General features: G+C 40.8%; 1 long non-coding RNA gene across 1 annotated transcript in view; it reads left to right on the plus strand.

Annotated features, from left to right (window-relative positions):
* Positions 1-17,750, plus strand: part of LOC148150462 (uncharacterized) — a 32,649-nt gene that overhangs the window by 4,458 nt on the left and 10,441 nt on the right. The window contains exon 2 of the long non-coding RNA XR_015757022.1: positions 4,273-4,419. This is a non-coding gene — a long non-coding RNA (uncharacterized LOC148150462). The remainder of the gene's footprint in view (positions 1-4,272; positions 4,420-17,750) is intronic.

Consider the following 17,750-nt stretch of genomic DNA (forward strand, 5'->3'; position numbering starts at 1 on the left):
GAGGTGCAAAATTTATTGAAAGAAAAATGAAACCAGGTGATGAGATTGAAAGAAGTAGAGGTAAATCTGTGGCCTGGACAGTGAAGTAGAGGGTAAAATGACAAAAGTTTTCCCACCTCCAATTCCATGTATCAGTGCTATGGCAGAAGGATAAAGTATTGTGTGATAGAGGAGTGAACTGGAGTGTCACAAAGGGAACAATCCCTTCAGAATACTGACAGGGAAATATGTCTTCTGGTAGTCTCATGCTGGAATATTGGAAATGGCAGGGGATGATTCTTTGAATGTAAAAGCTGCTGTGGAAAGTGAGGGCAATATTTACATTTGTGTGAGGGGCAAAGGGGAGGGCAGAAGTGTGAGCAATGATATCTGGTAATCCCAGTTTAAATTTATGCCTGACTGGACAATGAATGAAAGCATCATCAACCTCCCCTCCTATTTACATGTTTCCTCCAATGGAGGAGCAGCCTTCCTGCTTATTGCAAAATATAACTAGTGTGTGTAGGGTTGTACCTCTGTTTACCTTTTATTATTGGGGTAGTCTGGGATAGCATGCTGCCTTGTTTATTCCAGGAGTTATCATATTTTAAGTTTATAAAATAAATATGCAAAATCCCTGAACTTTCTGGTTTTCAACACAGGTTGATAGGAAGCATAGCAGGTTTCTGTACTTCAAAAGAACCACTATTTATTGCACACAATTAGCTGCAGGTAAACAAGTGAATGCTCCAAATTTAAAACTCTGCACCCCTTATAACTATTCCTTATATTGTACATAGACAAATATGAAAAGGGAAATAAAAGAAACATCTAGCCAGCGGGAAAATGAAAACAATTCTGTTTGTTCCTTTTGGATTGGTTTGCAATGAAATTCAAAGATTTCTCTTCAGCCTTCCTTTTCTGAATGTTTCTACTCATTTGAAAGCAGCACAAGGTGGCTGGTTCACTTGCAGAAAATCCATGACTTATCCAATTAAAACTCACAACTTGCAGCATCTGCTGAAGGAAAGATGAGCTGGTTTTCTCCAAATGTAAAATTGGTTACTGTGGAGAAGTGAGACAAAGTTTCCATTCTGCTCTGAATATATCACACTTGCCTCCTTAAAGCCTGTCTGCCATTCACAAAGCACAAGTTAGGAATGTGATGGAATACTATCCAGTTGTTGGATGGTAGCAGCACCAACAATACAAGAAGCAGGGCGCCATTGAGGTACCAAGCAGCCAGGTTGATTCGCACTCCAACTCCAACTTTGAACACCAACTCAATTGCAGCATGATGTGCCATCTATAAAACGCACTGGAGTAACTCATTGACGCTCCTTCAACAGCATTTCCCAAACCCATGACTTTAACCATCGAGAAGGATAAGGGCAGCAAGCACTTTGAAACACCACCTGCAAGCTCCCCTCCAAGTTGGAGGGCAACTGATTCAATACAGTAACTTAATATCTCCAATATGTATCTATTGTGTGAAACTGATGTTTCAATTATTTCATGAGGTGGGACTGTTTATTATGGGAAACTGGGGGAGAGTTTGTTTATTTTTGAAGTATCATAATGCTGACTTGGGTAGTAGTTTACTTTTCTCTGCATTTTGAGCAAGCCCCTCAAAAAAGGATGAGTGGCTGCAGCCTCAAACTGATTGGAAGACTCTTTTTAATTCTTTTTCACATGAGAAAGCAGTTTGACTAATTATCCATCCCTCAAGTAGCACCAAAACAAAGGAAAACTAAATATATCAATATTGTTTTTGGGGAATGGTGGGTGATTCATTTCAGAAGCTGATGTGCCCACTGTTCATAAAAAGTTCAAGTGTACCAGTGGAAAAAATATGCTCCTCACCAGGGCCTGCTGGGTGCAGATGGAATCGCAGATAAGAGGCAGGCCTTCTGCCAAGATATGTTGTTGCCACCTTGGCCAGGCTTAGGACCAGAGCGATCATGAGATGAGGTCTTGTAATTTGCCAGGCTCCCTGCCCCCAGAGAGCCAGATCTCAGGAGCAAGGGACTGAGATTCAGCCAAAATTTGAGGCAAGGCTCTTTGAAAGAATGAAAAGGGGTTGCAATCTAGTGTAACTTAGTGCTTTTTCTTTGGTTTAATTGGTTTGGGTTCTTAAAAGCCCAATTCTGCTCAAATTAATAAGTCTTTCATGAAAGAATAAATCAAAAGAAAACTTAGTGACCGTAAAATGGGAGCAGAAGTTGACCATTCAGCCCATTGAGTCTGATCTATCATCCACATAGATGATGGCTGATCTGATAATCCACAACTTCACTTTCTTTCCTTTTTCCCTGTACCATTGATTTCCTTCCTGATTTAAAAATCTGAATATCTCATCCTTAAATATACTTAATAACCCAGTCTTAACAACCTTCTGAGATGAAGAATTCCGCACTCACTACCTTTTGAGAGAAGAAATTTTTATTCGTCTCTATCTTAAATATGTGACCTCTGACTGAGATTGTGCCTCTCTGGTTCTGGACTATCTCCATAAGGTGCATCAACCTTTCTGCATGAAACAATAAATCAAAGTACAATCTTGGGGACAAGGATGTGCTCCAAACCTTGAAGTGGTGTTGGTCAAAGGTCTCGAGCAGGTGGTTTCACCATTACTGAATTCCCCTCCTATCAACATCCCTGGGGGGGTTATCATTGATGAGAAACTCAACTGGACTCGTCACATTAAACACTGGCCACAACAGCAGGTCAGAGACTGGGAACACTGCAGTGAGTAATTCACCTTCTGACTCCCCAGAGGCTGTCCACTATCTACAAGGCACAAGTCAGGAGTGTGATGGAATACTCCCCGCTTGTCTTGATGGATGCAGCTTTAACAATGCTCGAGAAGCTTGACACCATCCAGGACAAAGCAGCCAGCATGATTGACACTGCATTCACTCCCTCCATCACTGCTCTGTCACAGCAGTGTGTACTATCTGCAAACTGCACTGCAGAAATTCACCGAAGATCCTCATAGCACTTTACCAACCCACAATCATTTCTATCTAAAAGAACAAGGGCATTTGATATATGGGAACACCCACGACCTTCAAGTACCCCTCCACGCCACTCACCATCTTGACTTGGAAATATTTTGCTGTTCCTTCACTGTCACTGGCTCAAACTCCTGAAATTCCCTCCTTCATGACATTGTGGGTCAACCTACAGCAGGTGGACTGCAGTAGTTCAAGAATGCAGCTCACAACTTTGTCTGAAGGGGCACATAGGGATGGGCAATAAATGCTGACCAGCCAGCAGTGCTCTCATCCCACAAATGAGTTTTTTAAAACAATAAGTACAATGGAAGAGATACAGTAAATGTCATCTTAAATGGATATGGTGTTAGGATGACATTTGGTGCTTTTCCGAAGCATCCAGTGAACTGAATCCAGTTTGGTTTTCTGTTGCTTGTGAGAGAATACTTTTTCTGGCATTTAAAGCTCTGCTTTTTCTTCAGTCTTTTAGGGCACATGGTTATTCTTCCCAGGCCCATATTTGCTTTCTTTTTCTAATTGCCCTTAAACTGAGTAGCCCAACAAGCCATCTCAGAAGGAAGTTACAGGTCAACCATATTGCTATAGACCATGGTAGTAAAGGAGGCCGAACTTACTTCCCAAAAAAGACGGAAGTGATTCAGATGGTTTTTTTTTGAACAGTACATTGTAGTTATTGTGAACTCTAATTTTTTTTAATTCTAGGTTTATTTTGTGAATTTTATTTACGCTAGATGTCATGGGGTTTACATGACCCCAGAGCTGGGCCACAGGAATTCTCGGCTACTGACACTACAACTCTGCTACCATCTGTGGCACCATCTTGCATTTGAGAACTTTTGCATAATTTAGTGGTCTGTATCCCATTGGTTTTTAAACAATGTGTTGATGAAGGGCTTTTTGAGCAATGAAGACCTTCCCTCTGATGTGAAGGACCAACAGAGCAGGGTCCTGTGCTCAGAACCGGCAAGTTCCTATTCCTGTTGTTGGTTGTATTTTAGCTGACAGTTCAAAATTGATATTAGGTTCATAATGTACAATACAGTCCAACTATCTCGCTGACATTTGCAACTGGATTCGTCAAAAAGATTACCTAATCAAGTGAGTGATGCATCTTGGTCCACAAAGTTAACATTTGGAGCTGATTTTTCTCATGTTTTGTGTAGCAATTGCAATGTTTTCTGTGTTCTCAATTTTTTTTGTATATTTTCTCATTCCTCTTCCTCTTCCTCTTCCTACTGCCCTCCCTTCCTCTCCTCCCCATTTTTGCTTTCCTCAGAAATACCAGGGTGAATTCCAGTGGCCCAGCTCTGCGGTCATGTATTCCCCATGACTGTCCAGATTGTGATGTGGCATTCCAGCTTGTCATTCATCAGCTTGGATGTGTTCAAATGAATTTTGGAAGTGGATGATAGCATGACAACAGGTGAGCTATTGCTGCAAGGCAGTTTGTGAGCTGTCGTCTCCGTATTGTCCTTTTTGTGGTGAAAGACTCATACTTGCAAGCCAGTTCTCAATTGTAAATCAATAAAGAATTGTTATTTTTACTCCTTATGAATGTGGATGCCAATTGTAGGTTGAGAGCAAACTTAAATACCTCCTAGGATTTTCGTAATATAGCTGGTGAAATTGTCTTGCCATGCAATGAAGTGCACTTTGGAGTTTTATAACCTTTGTGTTCAAATTGGAGCAACAGGGAAGCATTTTTTGTCTGACAGTTTTCATGTTTATGTAACGTGTGTTACCCAATATTGGAATGTACTGACTGTTTTCAAATTTGGCCATGCATGTAAGTTTGTTCGCTGAGCTGGAAGGTTCAATTTCAGACGTTTCATCACCATACTAGGTAACATCTTCGGTGAGCCTCTGTGTGAAGCACTGCTGGCAAGTCCCGCTTCCTATTTGTGTTTAGGTTTTTTTGGGTTGGTGATGTAATTTCCTGTCGTGACACCATTTCCTATGGTGATGTCTTTTCCTGTTCTTTTTCTCAGGCTGTGGTAAATGGGATTCAAGTCCGTGTTAGTTGTTAGAGTTTCGGTTGGACTGCTATGCTTCTAAGAATTCGTGCACATGTCTCTGCTTGGCTCGTCCTAGGATGGATGTGTTGCCCCAGTTAAAGTGGTGTCCTTCCTCATCCGTATGTAAGAATACTAGTGAGAGTGGGTCACGTCTTTTTGTGGCTAGTTCATGTTAATGTATTCTGGTGGCTAGATTTCTGCCTGTTTGTCCAATATACTGTTTGTTACAGTTTTCGGTAGATTGGATGAGCGGCTTCATGTTCCAAAAACTACTGATTGAGCTGGCTAACTCCAAAAGGACAAAGCTGGTAGTTTGCTTCTGCAGCAAGTGATGAGGTGATCGAACAAGAGAGGAAAACTTACTGTCTTGATCCTCGCCAGTCTGTCTTTTAAAGATCCATCTGTTCATGGAGAGACCACTCAATAGTCCTTGTTTTGATCAAGTCCTCAGGATATCCTCCACTGTTTTGTATGGCACTACAACCATGCATAGATGGAGCAACTCAACTGGCCATCCATGATCAACCCGTGCCACAAGCACCAGAATTTTATTCGACCACAATCTTGAACAATATGGCCTATCTTACCACTATTACCAAGCCAGGAGATCAACCTTGCTTCAAACCCACACAGAGAGCAATACCAAGCATATTTGAAAACCAAGGTGTCAACCTGGTGAAGCTGAAACACCAGCCTACCATCCATTGGAATCAGCATAAAAAGCAAGTGGTTGAGCGAAGTGATTCCCACAGCAATGGATCAACAGTTGTACTACATCTAATTGATTAATGACCCCCCAACATCCACATCTCCCTGTGCAATGAGGTGGCTCCACAAATATTCCATGCTATGTGCTATGCTTCCCATCAAAAGACAAAGCTGAATACTTGGCAAACAACTCCAGTCAGAAGTGTTTAATTGACAATCAGCATCTCTGCCTCTTCCTGAGGTTCCCATCGTGAAAAATGTCAGTCTTCAACCAATTCAGTTTGTTCTGTATGCTATCAAGAAGTGGTTGAAAGCACTTGATACTGCAAACGCTATGGTCCTGACAACTTTCCAGCAATACTACTGAAGACTTTCACTTCAGCACTTGTCTCACCAAGGTTTCCATTACAGCTGACTTTGGCACCTACCCAACAAGGTGCAAAACCGGTGACAGTCATACCTAGTAAATTGGAATATGTTTGTGGCTCTTGAGGTCAATCATCTCAGCCCAAACTGAATATCTTGAGTTCTTCACCAATGATGGTCCCTGCATTATTTCGTCAGAAGTGGAATGTCTGTGGAATGTGATCAGCAATGTTCACAACTTCACGGATACTGAAGTCGCCTGTGTCCAAATGCAGCATCACCTGGACAAGATCCAGGCTTAGGCTGACAAGAGACGGGTTAAATTGCCTGGCATGTGTAACACCAATGACCATCTCCCCCAGAGAGAATCATAACTATCACTCAGTGGCATTCCCAGTGCTGAATCCTCCACAATCAACTACTGGGCGTAACTGTTCACCAGAAACAACTAGATTTACCATATCAATACAGTGGCTGCAAGAGTAGGTCAGAGGCTCGAAGTCCTGCAAGTAACTGTTCTTGACTCCCCAAAGCCTGTCCACCATCTATAAGGCACAAATCAGATGTGTGATGGAAAACTCACCACTTGCATGATTGAGTACAGCTTCAACAACATTCAAAGCTTCACCCCATCCATTACCTTCAACACACACACACACACACACACACACACACACACCCTTCACCGCTGACACCGATAGCAGCTCTATTTACCATGTACTGCAATAACTCAGCAAGATTGGTTTGACTGCATATTGCAAATCCAGCATCTCAGCAATCTAGAATGACAAGGCAGTAGATGTATCAGAATGTGACCATGTGCAAGCCACTCACTGTCCAGATTATGTACATGACCTGTACATGCCTTTTAGATATGTTATCCTCCTTCACTGATGTTGGATCAAAATGCTGGAATTCAGTCGTAACAATGCAGCAGATGTACCTCAAATAGTCACCAGTGATTTGAGAAGGCAACTAACTATCGCGTTATTGAGGGCAGTTAGTGATGGGCATTTCATTTTTCCATTTGCCATGACACCAACCCCTGGTTGTACCGAAAATCTATTCAGTCTAATATTTTACATGAGATGTCAATTTAATGTGGTGAGGAGCTCAGCCATGCCACAATTTGATTATTAGACAACTCTCTGAACTTGAAACTTGGACAAAATCTGGACAAAAGTTATCCTTGTTCAGCTAATCTCAAATCAGTTCTGCTCCTTGCATTTCCTAATCAGAGATGTTATTGCACAGCTGTGGAGTAGACTTATCTGTTTGAGAATTCAATTTCCTTAACTGTAAATGTTCAGCAATTATCAATCTTTTGTATTGTAATAATAACCAACTTATGGTTTTTGGGAAAAGAAATTAGTATGCTTGACCCATACACCTACATTTGACTTCAGTCCTACATCAGCTGTGTTAAATTAGACAATAAATCTAGCCTTGCTAGTGACATCCACACCTTGAGAGAGAACAGCATCACAACGAAGCATGAACTGGATTTTTTTTTTAGCCTTTTATCCCCAAAGTCAGTAGTGTTTCTTAAGTTCAGACAACCTATCATATAATCGTTGTGAAAACAAGAAATGCTGGGGATCACTGGGTCAGGCGGCATCCATAGAGAGAGTAAGCTAACCTTTTGAGTCTTGCAGACTCGTGATCAGAACTTTGAGATCCTTGCTGAATGAATTTCATGCCCCTTTGTGACTGGAGATGGAGGCAGAAATGCAGTGTTTATTTAGCCACTGGGTGGCGCAGCAGATTAATCGTTCTTAGTGCACTCTCCTTGGATTAAGAAAGAAGTCAGTTCAAGTCCCTTTGACGACAACGCTCTTCAAGATAGACACCAGTGCAGTATTGAGGCAGTGGTGTTCTGTCGAAAATGAACAACGGCATTTTACGCATTAAATTGAAGCCTTGTCGATACTTGATTGAACACGCTTTACTTTATTGTTCAGTGCATTGAATATAGGAGCTGGGATGTCATATTGCAGCTGTACAAGACATTGGTGAGACCACTTTATAGTTCTGGTTACCCTTCTATCGGAAGGTTGTTGTGAGACTTGAAAGGGTTAAGGAAAAATCTACAAGGATGTTGCTAGGGGTTGGAGAGTTTGAGTTATAGGGAAAGACTAAATATGCTGGGGCTTTTTTCCTTGGAGCATCAGAGGCTGAGGGGTGAACTGAAAGAGCTGTATAAAATCACCAGGGGCAGGGATATGGTGATTCGCCAGGATCTTTTCCCCGGGGTGGTGAGTCCAGAACTAAGGGCATAGGTTTCAGGTGAGAGGGGAAAGATTTAAAAGGGACCAAAGGGGCAACTTTTTGATACAGAGGATGGTGTGTGTATGGAATGAGCTGCCAGGGAAAGGGTGGAGGCTGGTACAATTACAACATTTAAAAGGCATCTGCTTGGGTGAATGAATTAGGAGGGTTCAGAGGGATATGGGCCTTATGCTGGCAAATGGGACTTTTGTCAGGTTGGGATGTCTGGTCAGCGCAGACGAGTTAGGTTGAATGGTCTGTTTCTGTGCTATATGACTCTGTGACTACATCGCAAATTTAACAGTTTATGTTCAATTATTAAAAGTTGCTATTTGCTTCTGAAGCAAACTGAGACCAACCTACTACATAAGATATTATGACGGATGACCAAAAGCTGGGATAGTTGGTAGTTTCACAATTAGAAAACAGAAGTGGAGGGGCTGGAGTTGATGATGGATTGACCATGTTTCAAAATTATTTGTGTCATGGGGGAGCTGGTAAGCAGTTGGTTGATCATTTTGTTCCTGTTCCTTCTTGAAACTTGTCATTTATTAGTTAATATTGTAAATAAAAGCAGGCAGGCTAACTTGGCTGTCTGCAATGCTTATTCTGTGAAATGTGAGGAGTTCTGGATTCCTTGTGTGGCCAAGATGACTCTGTGCAGAAAGTGTCATCAGCTGCAAAAACTTGAGATTCTGAACTCTTACTGGAATAATTCTGGTCCATCTATAAAGCTGAGAGCTGCACAGCTAGTCAGGAGATGGACACACAAAGCCTGATCACAAGGCAAGTGGAGTCAGAGCCTGAGATCTGTGACTTGCTAACTGGTTTTCAATTTCTAAAACTGGTGTGGGCAATGATTCATCAGTGCCATCGGCAAGAGCCAATTTTGTGTCCGCATGAGTGGCCCAGTTGTGCTGGTTGGGAGGGGTGAATCTCGGGTAAAAAGAACAGAAGGGAAATAGTATGGGTGGATGCGTTTTGGGGGCTTGAGGTGAGGGGCTTGAGGTATCCCTGTGGAATACTGCGGGTCACAGGCCTCCAGTCCGAAAAGCAATCTTCTGCCACCACCCCCTCTCTCCTACTGTCAAACCAATTTTGTATTCAATTGGTAAACTCTCCCTGAATCTCATGTGATCTAACTTTACTAATTAGTCTATGATGTGGGAACCTTGTCAAAGGTTTCACTGAAGTCCACGGACACAGTCATTTCCCATGCACACAGTCATACTGATAATCTCTAATCAGTGTTTGCCTCTGTATGGGTGGCCTTGTAAATTAATCACAAAAATGTCAGCCGGCAGGTACATGAAGTCATGTGCAAGGCAAACAAAACGTTGGCCTTGTTTGGCGAGTTACAACATTAACAAGGGAAATCTTGTTACAAGTTTACAGGGTAATTGTTTGGACCAGACCGAGATGACTTTTCCTCCCCTTTCATGAAGGACGTATAAAACTAAATTGGAAGCAATTCACGGAAGATCCTATCGGCTGATTCTTGGGATAAAGGAGTTTTGTTAGACCTTTTTAGATGTCAGATAAGTAGGCTGTTCAGCCCATAGCGTTTGCTCTACCATTCAATGAGATAACAGCTGATCTGATAATCATCATCACCACTTGAATGTCTTTCTACAAAATGCTTGATTCACTTTCTGTTTAAAAATCTGTCGATCCTTGCCTTCAAAACACTGAATTACACAGCCTTTACAGCCTTTTGTGGTTAAGAATTCTACAACTTGACAACATTCAAGAATTTAATCTCCTCCATTATCTGTCTTTAGTCATACTGTTTAATGCATTTTCTGATCCACCACTGCCAATTTTATCCTCACACCTTCATTGATGTCTTTGTTTGGATTTAAGATCAGAGTACCAGATTGAACCAAATTGTTTTCAAACATAATGAAAAATACACTGAGTATGGTCAGTCTTATGAAAGGATGATTTGGCAAGATTATTTATTAGCCTTAACTGCTGCAGAATATTCTACCTAACTAAACTGTACTGAAGTTGGTTCCTTGACCTGCTGCTCCACAAACCATTTTGTGCACATTCTGGAAATTTGTTCTACGTCGCATTGGTGCTCATTAGATCTTCTGAATGCTAAAACACTTCAGAAATGCTGTCACATCTTGCTGATTCTCTTTGAATTGCTTATTTCAAAAGGAACCAGGTGAACTAATGAGTGCAATTCTAGGTGGGAGACACAATAAAACAGTGAATGTTAGCTGGTTAGGGGTCAGTTGTACTGTGCAGCAGATATTGCTTAACTTGGATTCCACAAAATTCATGTTGCTTCAGATAACAGTACCACATTTGTTTTAAAATTGGAAAGTAGCTGAATTCCACTGAAAGAGTAAAACAAAGAAGTGCAGATACCAGTGGGGATTAGTGCTTGGATCCTGGTTATTTACTCTTCTATATGTTTTTAATTGAGATGAGGGAACTAACTAATATCTCCCAGGTTTGCAGGTGACGCCAATCTAGATGGGAAATGTGAAACAGACAAAAATCCAGAAATTGTTGGAATAATTTAACAGGTATCAATGGAGAGAAAACCGATTCAATGTTTCGAGTCCAGTGATCCTTGCTCAGAACTGAAGATAGATTAGTAAAAGAGGTACAATGACACCTGTGTGTGCTTGTACACCAGTCGCTGAAAGTAAGCATGCAGGTGCTGACTTAGGTGATGGAGGCAAGGCACTCATTTGAATCAAACTCATACTGGGACGGTTGGGAAAGGGTCCACCTTTTCAGGAAAATGAGAAATGAAGAAAAATTGGCAACTTTAGGAGTGACAGTTGCCTTATCAATGTGGCTGCGATGGGGAGGTGTGCATTTGTCGGCCATCTTGCTGAGATAAGGCAGCTATTTTGGGCACTGCATGTAGTCTTGATTCTACGGTCCCATTCAAACTGCTTCAACTTATTCTGTCATAGGAAAGGTGCATCTCCGAATTGAAAATTTTATTCCACCCCCCACTAATTGATGTTACAAGTAGTTGACCATGATGAGTTTCAATAACAATAGACTTGATGAAGGGGCAGCAGTGGATATGGTTGACTTAAACTTTCAGAAGGCTTTTGTTAGAGTCCCACATAAGCGAGTAACACAAAATGAAAGCACGTGGGATTGGGGTAGTGTATTGACATGGGTAGAGACTAGACGCAGTATGAACAAACAGGTCATTTTCCAGGTTGCAGTTGGTGACTAGCAGAGTACTGCAAAAGTCGGTGCTTGCATCCCAGTTAATCAAAATATGTATTAGTGATTTGAGATAATAGAACTAATTGTAATCTTGAGATTTGCAGGTTACACAAAGCTAGGCAGGTGAAGTGTGAAAAGGATGCAGAGGTGCTTCAATGTGACTTGGACAAGTATGTAAGCAAATGCTTGGCAGATGAATTATTATGTGGAGAAATTAGGTTACTACTTGAGTTGCAAAAAGAGGAAGACAGGTTATTATCTAAATAGATTATGAAAGGAACAGATGCAACAAGATCTGGGGGTCCTTGTACACCAGTTGCTGTTCGGTGTTGGAATGTTGGAGAAGTAGGCAAAACTTATGTTGGCTGTCAGTGAAAGAATTAGAGTACAGGAGTAGGAATGTCTTGCTGCAATTGTACAGAGCCTTGTTGAGACCACACCTGGAGTATTGTATGCCAATTTGGTTTTCTTAGGAGGAAGGATAGTCTTGCTGTAGAGGGAGTGCAACAAAGGTTTGCCACACTGACTCCTGGCCTGGCAGGATGTACAAAGAGACAGGGATCATTTAAGTTTGTATTCACTGTGGCTCAAAGATTGAGGCCAGGGACTGGGGAATCTCATTGAAACCTCGAATATTCGAAGAGACTGTACTGTGTAGGTGTAGAAAGGATCTTCTTGATGACCAGGGAGTCCAGAATTGGGATCACAATCCAAGGATATGGGTAAACCATCTAGGGCTGAGCTGAGGAGAAATATTTTCACCAAAATGTGTTGACTTTATGGAATTCTCTGCCACATGAAGTAGTTGAGGTCAAAATATTATTGGCAAGAAGGAGCGAGATGTAGTTCTTGGGACTAAAGGGTTATGCGGAGACAGGAGGAACAGTATTGTGAGTTAGAAGATCAGGCATGATTGCACTGAAAAGCAGAGCAGACTTGAAGAACCAAATGGGCCTAATCCTGTTCCTATTTTCTGTTTCTAATTGGCCCAATATCTGTAAGAAAAATACCTGTTGCCATGTTCATAAATCAGTGATGGCAGTGTGTTTAAATGTCCTTTCATGAATTCACAAAATGTTGTGAAGTCCATTGTTGCCGAGCTTCAGCATAATCACAGCAGTTCTGGAGACTCGCCTCCTTTTATTGGCTTGATCACATGATAAACAGCTTGTTTTCCATCCGACCTTCATAAATTATGAAATTTTCTTCTCTTTATGGGTTATGTCTGGAGTTTTTGTTCTATTATAATCCAGTTTGTTATTAAAACCCAGCTCCATATGGCCATCAGAGAGGCAAATAAAGGGGAAAAAGTTTCAGAAAACTCATAATATAATCCAGACAATGCATGACGACAGCGTATGAATTTGAAAACTGGTTCATGCTTTAAATGAAAACTGGAGTTCCAAACTTTGTCAAACAAACCCTGTACATTTGTTTGAAGTTGTATTTCAGATTTTGCTATATTTTCTTTGTAAATTTTTGTGTTGGAATGCAAATTGATTGAGAGCACTAGAGGTGCCAGCTCTGAGGTCAACACTGGCACCCTTCAGATGTTTTATTTTTCTGTTCTTCAACATTTGTCATTTGAAGCGCTCCTTTCCCCATCCTTATGAGGGTAACTAAGTCAACACAAGTCAGGCCCAAGCCTTCAGCACTTTTGTTGGGTCTCATTGGCTTTTCGGAATTTATTGACTCAGCAAGGGAAACTCTGAAATTTATTATAAATTCCCATATGCCACCTCACCTCACTAGATTTTATTTCCAATATTTACGAGATCTTAATTTTATACTGGTGCTTGAGACATTATTTTAATTGGGGCTTTCCTGACATTCACTTGTCATGTGGCTCTTAAAGTGTGTGTCTCCACAAATAATTGAGTTAGTGTCTTCTGGAGCTCCTGAATTAAGTCAAGCAAATTCTTCTTAGCCTTTTGCTTGTGCAGTCACATGTTGGACAGTCAGTTATTTGTAAGGTCATTGTGGTGTGACAAGCTCTGCCACATGAATAGGAACTGTAGGAGAGACTGTGAACACTCAAGTTTCCAGTCACTGGGAGCAGCAGAGTCTGACTCCCGGTCCTTTCTCTAGCCTTGCTTTAATCAATGGATCTTTTCATTTTAGTCAATAACCGGTTTTCGGCAGCAGCTGCTGGTTGGTTACAAGACGAAATGCTTATTTTCATAAAAGCCAAAAGAACTGCGAATGCTATAAATATGAATCAAAAAGAAATTGCTGGAAGAGTTCAGCAACTCTCGTAGCATCTGTGAAGAGATATCAGAGTTAACATTTCCGGTCTGGTGACCTTTCCTCAGAATGGTTCCTCAGTTCTGAGGAATGATCACTGGACCTGTACATTAACTCTGATTTCTCTTAATAGATGCTACCAGACCTGTTGAGCTTTCCCAGCAACTTCAGTTTTTGTTGCTGATTTAGATTATTCAATTCCTTAAAAGTGTACCTGCCCCTTTCTCACCATCAGAATTTGGAAAAAGAAATCCACATCTGTTTAAACTCATTTAAAAGGGCAGAGAGTTAGCAATCATTTGCTTTTGGTGGGGGTTGGAAAATCAACTGAAATATCTGTTACATAGCCACTACCCCATTTCTTGTGTTAGCTTCATCATGACTTGAAAACACTCCCAAGCTTAGCTAATCAAATTCTGACACCCTTTATTTTCCATCCTGGAAATCTTTCCGCCCAGAAACACAGGTAAATCTGAATCTTTCTTCAGCTCTTCTCTCTATCCCACCCCACTCCAAACTGCAAACTTCTCTTGCTGATTGTGCTCTCCAATCATCTAAATATGACCATTTCAACGGGCCTAACCTAGTGCATTTTCTCCAGGTAACTGAAATAATACATTGTGATAAATCTCTTCCTTCACAAGTCTCCAAGCCTCTGATGACTACCCAGTTCTTCTCCTGTTACTATAGTGCTTGCTTTTGTCTTGGTCAACATTTGCCTTAACTCTTTTTAAAAATAAAAGTCAAACAATGAAAATGATCAAAAGTTTAAGTGAAACAGGGGACTTTAAGGAGTAGTAGTAGTTCAGGAAAAATCATGGGGACCAAACATTGGAAGCAAAGTAGTCAGTGGTGAGAAGAGTCCAAATACACAACTGGTTAAAGTGGGAGTTGAGGTTTTGTGGGTTGTAAAAGTGTTCATATTAATGCTGTTTTCAAATCATTTATAGGATGCGTGCGTTACTGGCAAAATCAGAAATCATAGCACACAACCAGTTGCATTTGAATGTAGTGGTGCACTAGCTTCTTGAATACAGCCTTGAAGTTTACAAGGTCAATTCATAGTCCACTTGAGAGACAAGCATGCTGAAATGGGTCTGGAGTCATGTATAGTCAGATATCATTGAAAAGGTATTCATGGCAGCAGATTGGATGTTTGTGACCAAACAGTAATTTTATGGTCCTCATTACTGACGCTGGTGTTTTTATTCCATCCGTACTTAATTGTTTTAAATTTCTTTGCACTGGCAGAATTTCAACTTGTGTCTCATGGAATTTAATTCATGTCTCTGAATTTGTCATCCAGTCAGTCCTGTGCTGCTTCTCTGATTCTCAGGTGAGAGTAAGCCTGAGGAATTTTAACATGAGGATGAGAAGTTTAAATTTGAACTGTATTGATCTGAGAGCCGGTATAAGTCAGCAGTTGATGATCTGGGCTTGATTCAGGATGATTTGAGGCTATTTGACTTCTGGATGCAAGTTTTTAGTCGTTGGAGGATCTACTCTTGTCCAGAAAAAACATTGAAATTTGGTCCATTTGCATTTAACAAAGGCTCTAATGAGAGTTTTGGCATTTCCTCAATTGAGAGAATCACAGAAGCAGCTTATATCCTGTTGGTGGTCCTTGTGCTGGAGAGGATTTTGTGTTGAAAATCCACTTTAGGTCAGACTTCAGTGTTTTCTCAGTCATGTTTATCAACATAGTGGAAAGGGAGGATGATGGAAGTTGTAATAACATTTTGTAATGGAGGTTGAAAAGAATGACATTTATTCATTATTCTGCTCAAAGCCTTCAGATGACTTGAAGTCTTGGGTGGGCGAGAAAGCCCATTGGTGCTGAAAATTAGACCAATGCTTGTTGGAATAGCGTTTAGGAACATAAGAACTGGAATGGGCTAATCACCTCAAACCTGCTCTGCCATTCTAGTGGTGGTGTGTGCCAATAATTGTGCTCTCATGTTTCAAAACTCTCAATTTGCAATGAGATAAAATCATAAGGAGACCACCAAAAATAACCAATTTGGCTGACTGCGACTCAAGACAAAAGCAATTCTTTTCAGTGATTGGGTAAAAAAATTCATGAATTGCAGCACACTTAACTTTAACAACAGCAGTGAAAGTAAAAGATTTCTAATTTCTTCAAGTTAGTGTACCCCTTCAATATTCCCAAATGCAAACACATTTAGACAAAAGACATTATAACACATATTCTGGGTGGAAAAAGGAATAAATACATAGGAAACAAAATTCTGAGGATTGAAAATGCAGGCCACAAGATGGAAAGCTATTTTCTATTGGATCTTGTGATTTTGCAATGGTGACATCCTGTCTACATGGTGACAGTTATCCTACAATTTGGTTGAGTGAACCTCGACCTCTGGTTTTAGAATGATTTCTTCATTCTCCTTTTACCCATATGAAGAGGGAGATGGATGCTTTCTGTCTGTCGGTTCTGGATGTTGTCAGGCAGAATTTTCTTCACTTGAGATTCTTGATGCTACTCGTTCTCAAATGCTCCCTCATGTTGCTTCGAGAGGCAAGATTGTATTGTACAATTCAGAAATATGCTACATTTAGTTTTCAAGATGCAAACTCTCCTGAAATCAGTTTTAGCAGAGCAACCTCCATTTCAGTTTTGTAGATCCAAAAGAAAATGTGGTCTTTCATCGTCTGATCTCTTAACATCTCTATCAATCTCTGTCTTAATCATACTCTGAGCTTCCTCAGTCCTCTGGTAGAGAATTCCAAGAATGGACTACTCTAAAGAAATTCCATCTCATCTTGGAGCTAAATGGTTTGTTGTTCTTCTCAGCTTGTGTACCGAGATCTAGACATAATTCCAACATCCTCCCCCCTCCAAAACTGGTCACATCTTGCAAGAATTTTGCACATTTTGATGTATAGAGAGACAAAGAAACTGCTGTAAATAGATTTGAATTTTTTTGATCACCAGGAAAACACCTGTGTGCTCATGTAAGAATTTTGTATACTTTGATGAGGTCACGTCTCACTGTTTGAACCTCCAGAGAATGTAAGCTCTGTTTCCTTCATCACTCCTCAGAACAGTCCCATAATCTCCGTATTAGTTCATGGAATATCTGCTACACATTCTGTACTGCAAGTCCCTCCTTCCTTTGGCAAAAGGATCATAACTGCACAGACTACTCCAGAGTAGCCTCATCAAGGTTCCATATGACTGAACCAAACTTCTTTTCTCCTGTCCTAACATCCTCTTGTTATGAAAGCCAGCATACCATTTTCCTTCCCAACTGCTTGTTGCACCTGTATGTTGGCCTTCAGTGACCTATGAACCAAGATACACTCTTGCCTTTATCCATGAACACTTCCCAACTCCTCTCCATTTTCAGAACTACACTGCTCCCTTGAGCAAAGTGAATAACCTCACACTGTATTCCATTTGCCATGTTCTTGCCTACAAATTCAGCATGTCCAAATCTCCCTGAAGCCTCTGCATCCTCTCAAAGATATAATGAAATTTGGTAATCTCCAACAATTGCAAAATTATATTTGGTCTCTGCGTGCAAATCATTGATAGATTCTGAACTGTTGGGTCCAAGCACCATTCTTTACAGTATCCCACCAGTAAAGGCCTGCCAACCACATCATGTTGATATCCTACTTTCACTTTATTTCCTGTTAACCAATCCACACAAGCATGTTATTATCCCATGTGCCCTAATTTTGTTGTTTAACCAGCTGAGGCAAACTCCTCAGAAGTTTTGTGAAAATTCAAATGAGCCATATCCATAGGTGAGTCCTTGTCTAGTCTGCTAACAACACCTTTATCAAGTGTTATTTCCTTTGCATGAATGCACATCGACTTTGTCCCATGAAGAATTTTTGTTTACATTGAACTATTATATCCTCCATCAAACCTTACAATAATTCCTTGCTGATGTCAGGCTGACTGTTCATTATTTTCTGT

The sequence above is a fragment of the Chiloscyllium plagiosum genome, unplaced genomic scaffold (assembly GCF_037043375.1).
Source record: "Chiloscyllium plagiosum isolate Xiang-an unplaced genomic scaffold, Cpla_swu_hap1 HiC_scaffold_4, whole genome shotgun sequence".
In the NCBI taxonomy this organism is placed as follows: domain Eukaryota; kingdom Metazoa; phylum Chordata; class Chondrichthyes; order Orectolobiformes; family Hemiscylliidae; genus Chiloscyllium; species Chiloscyllium plagiosum.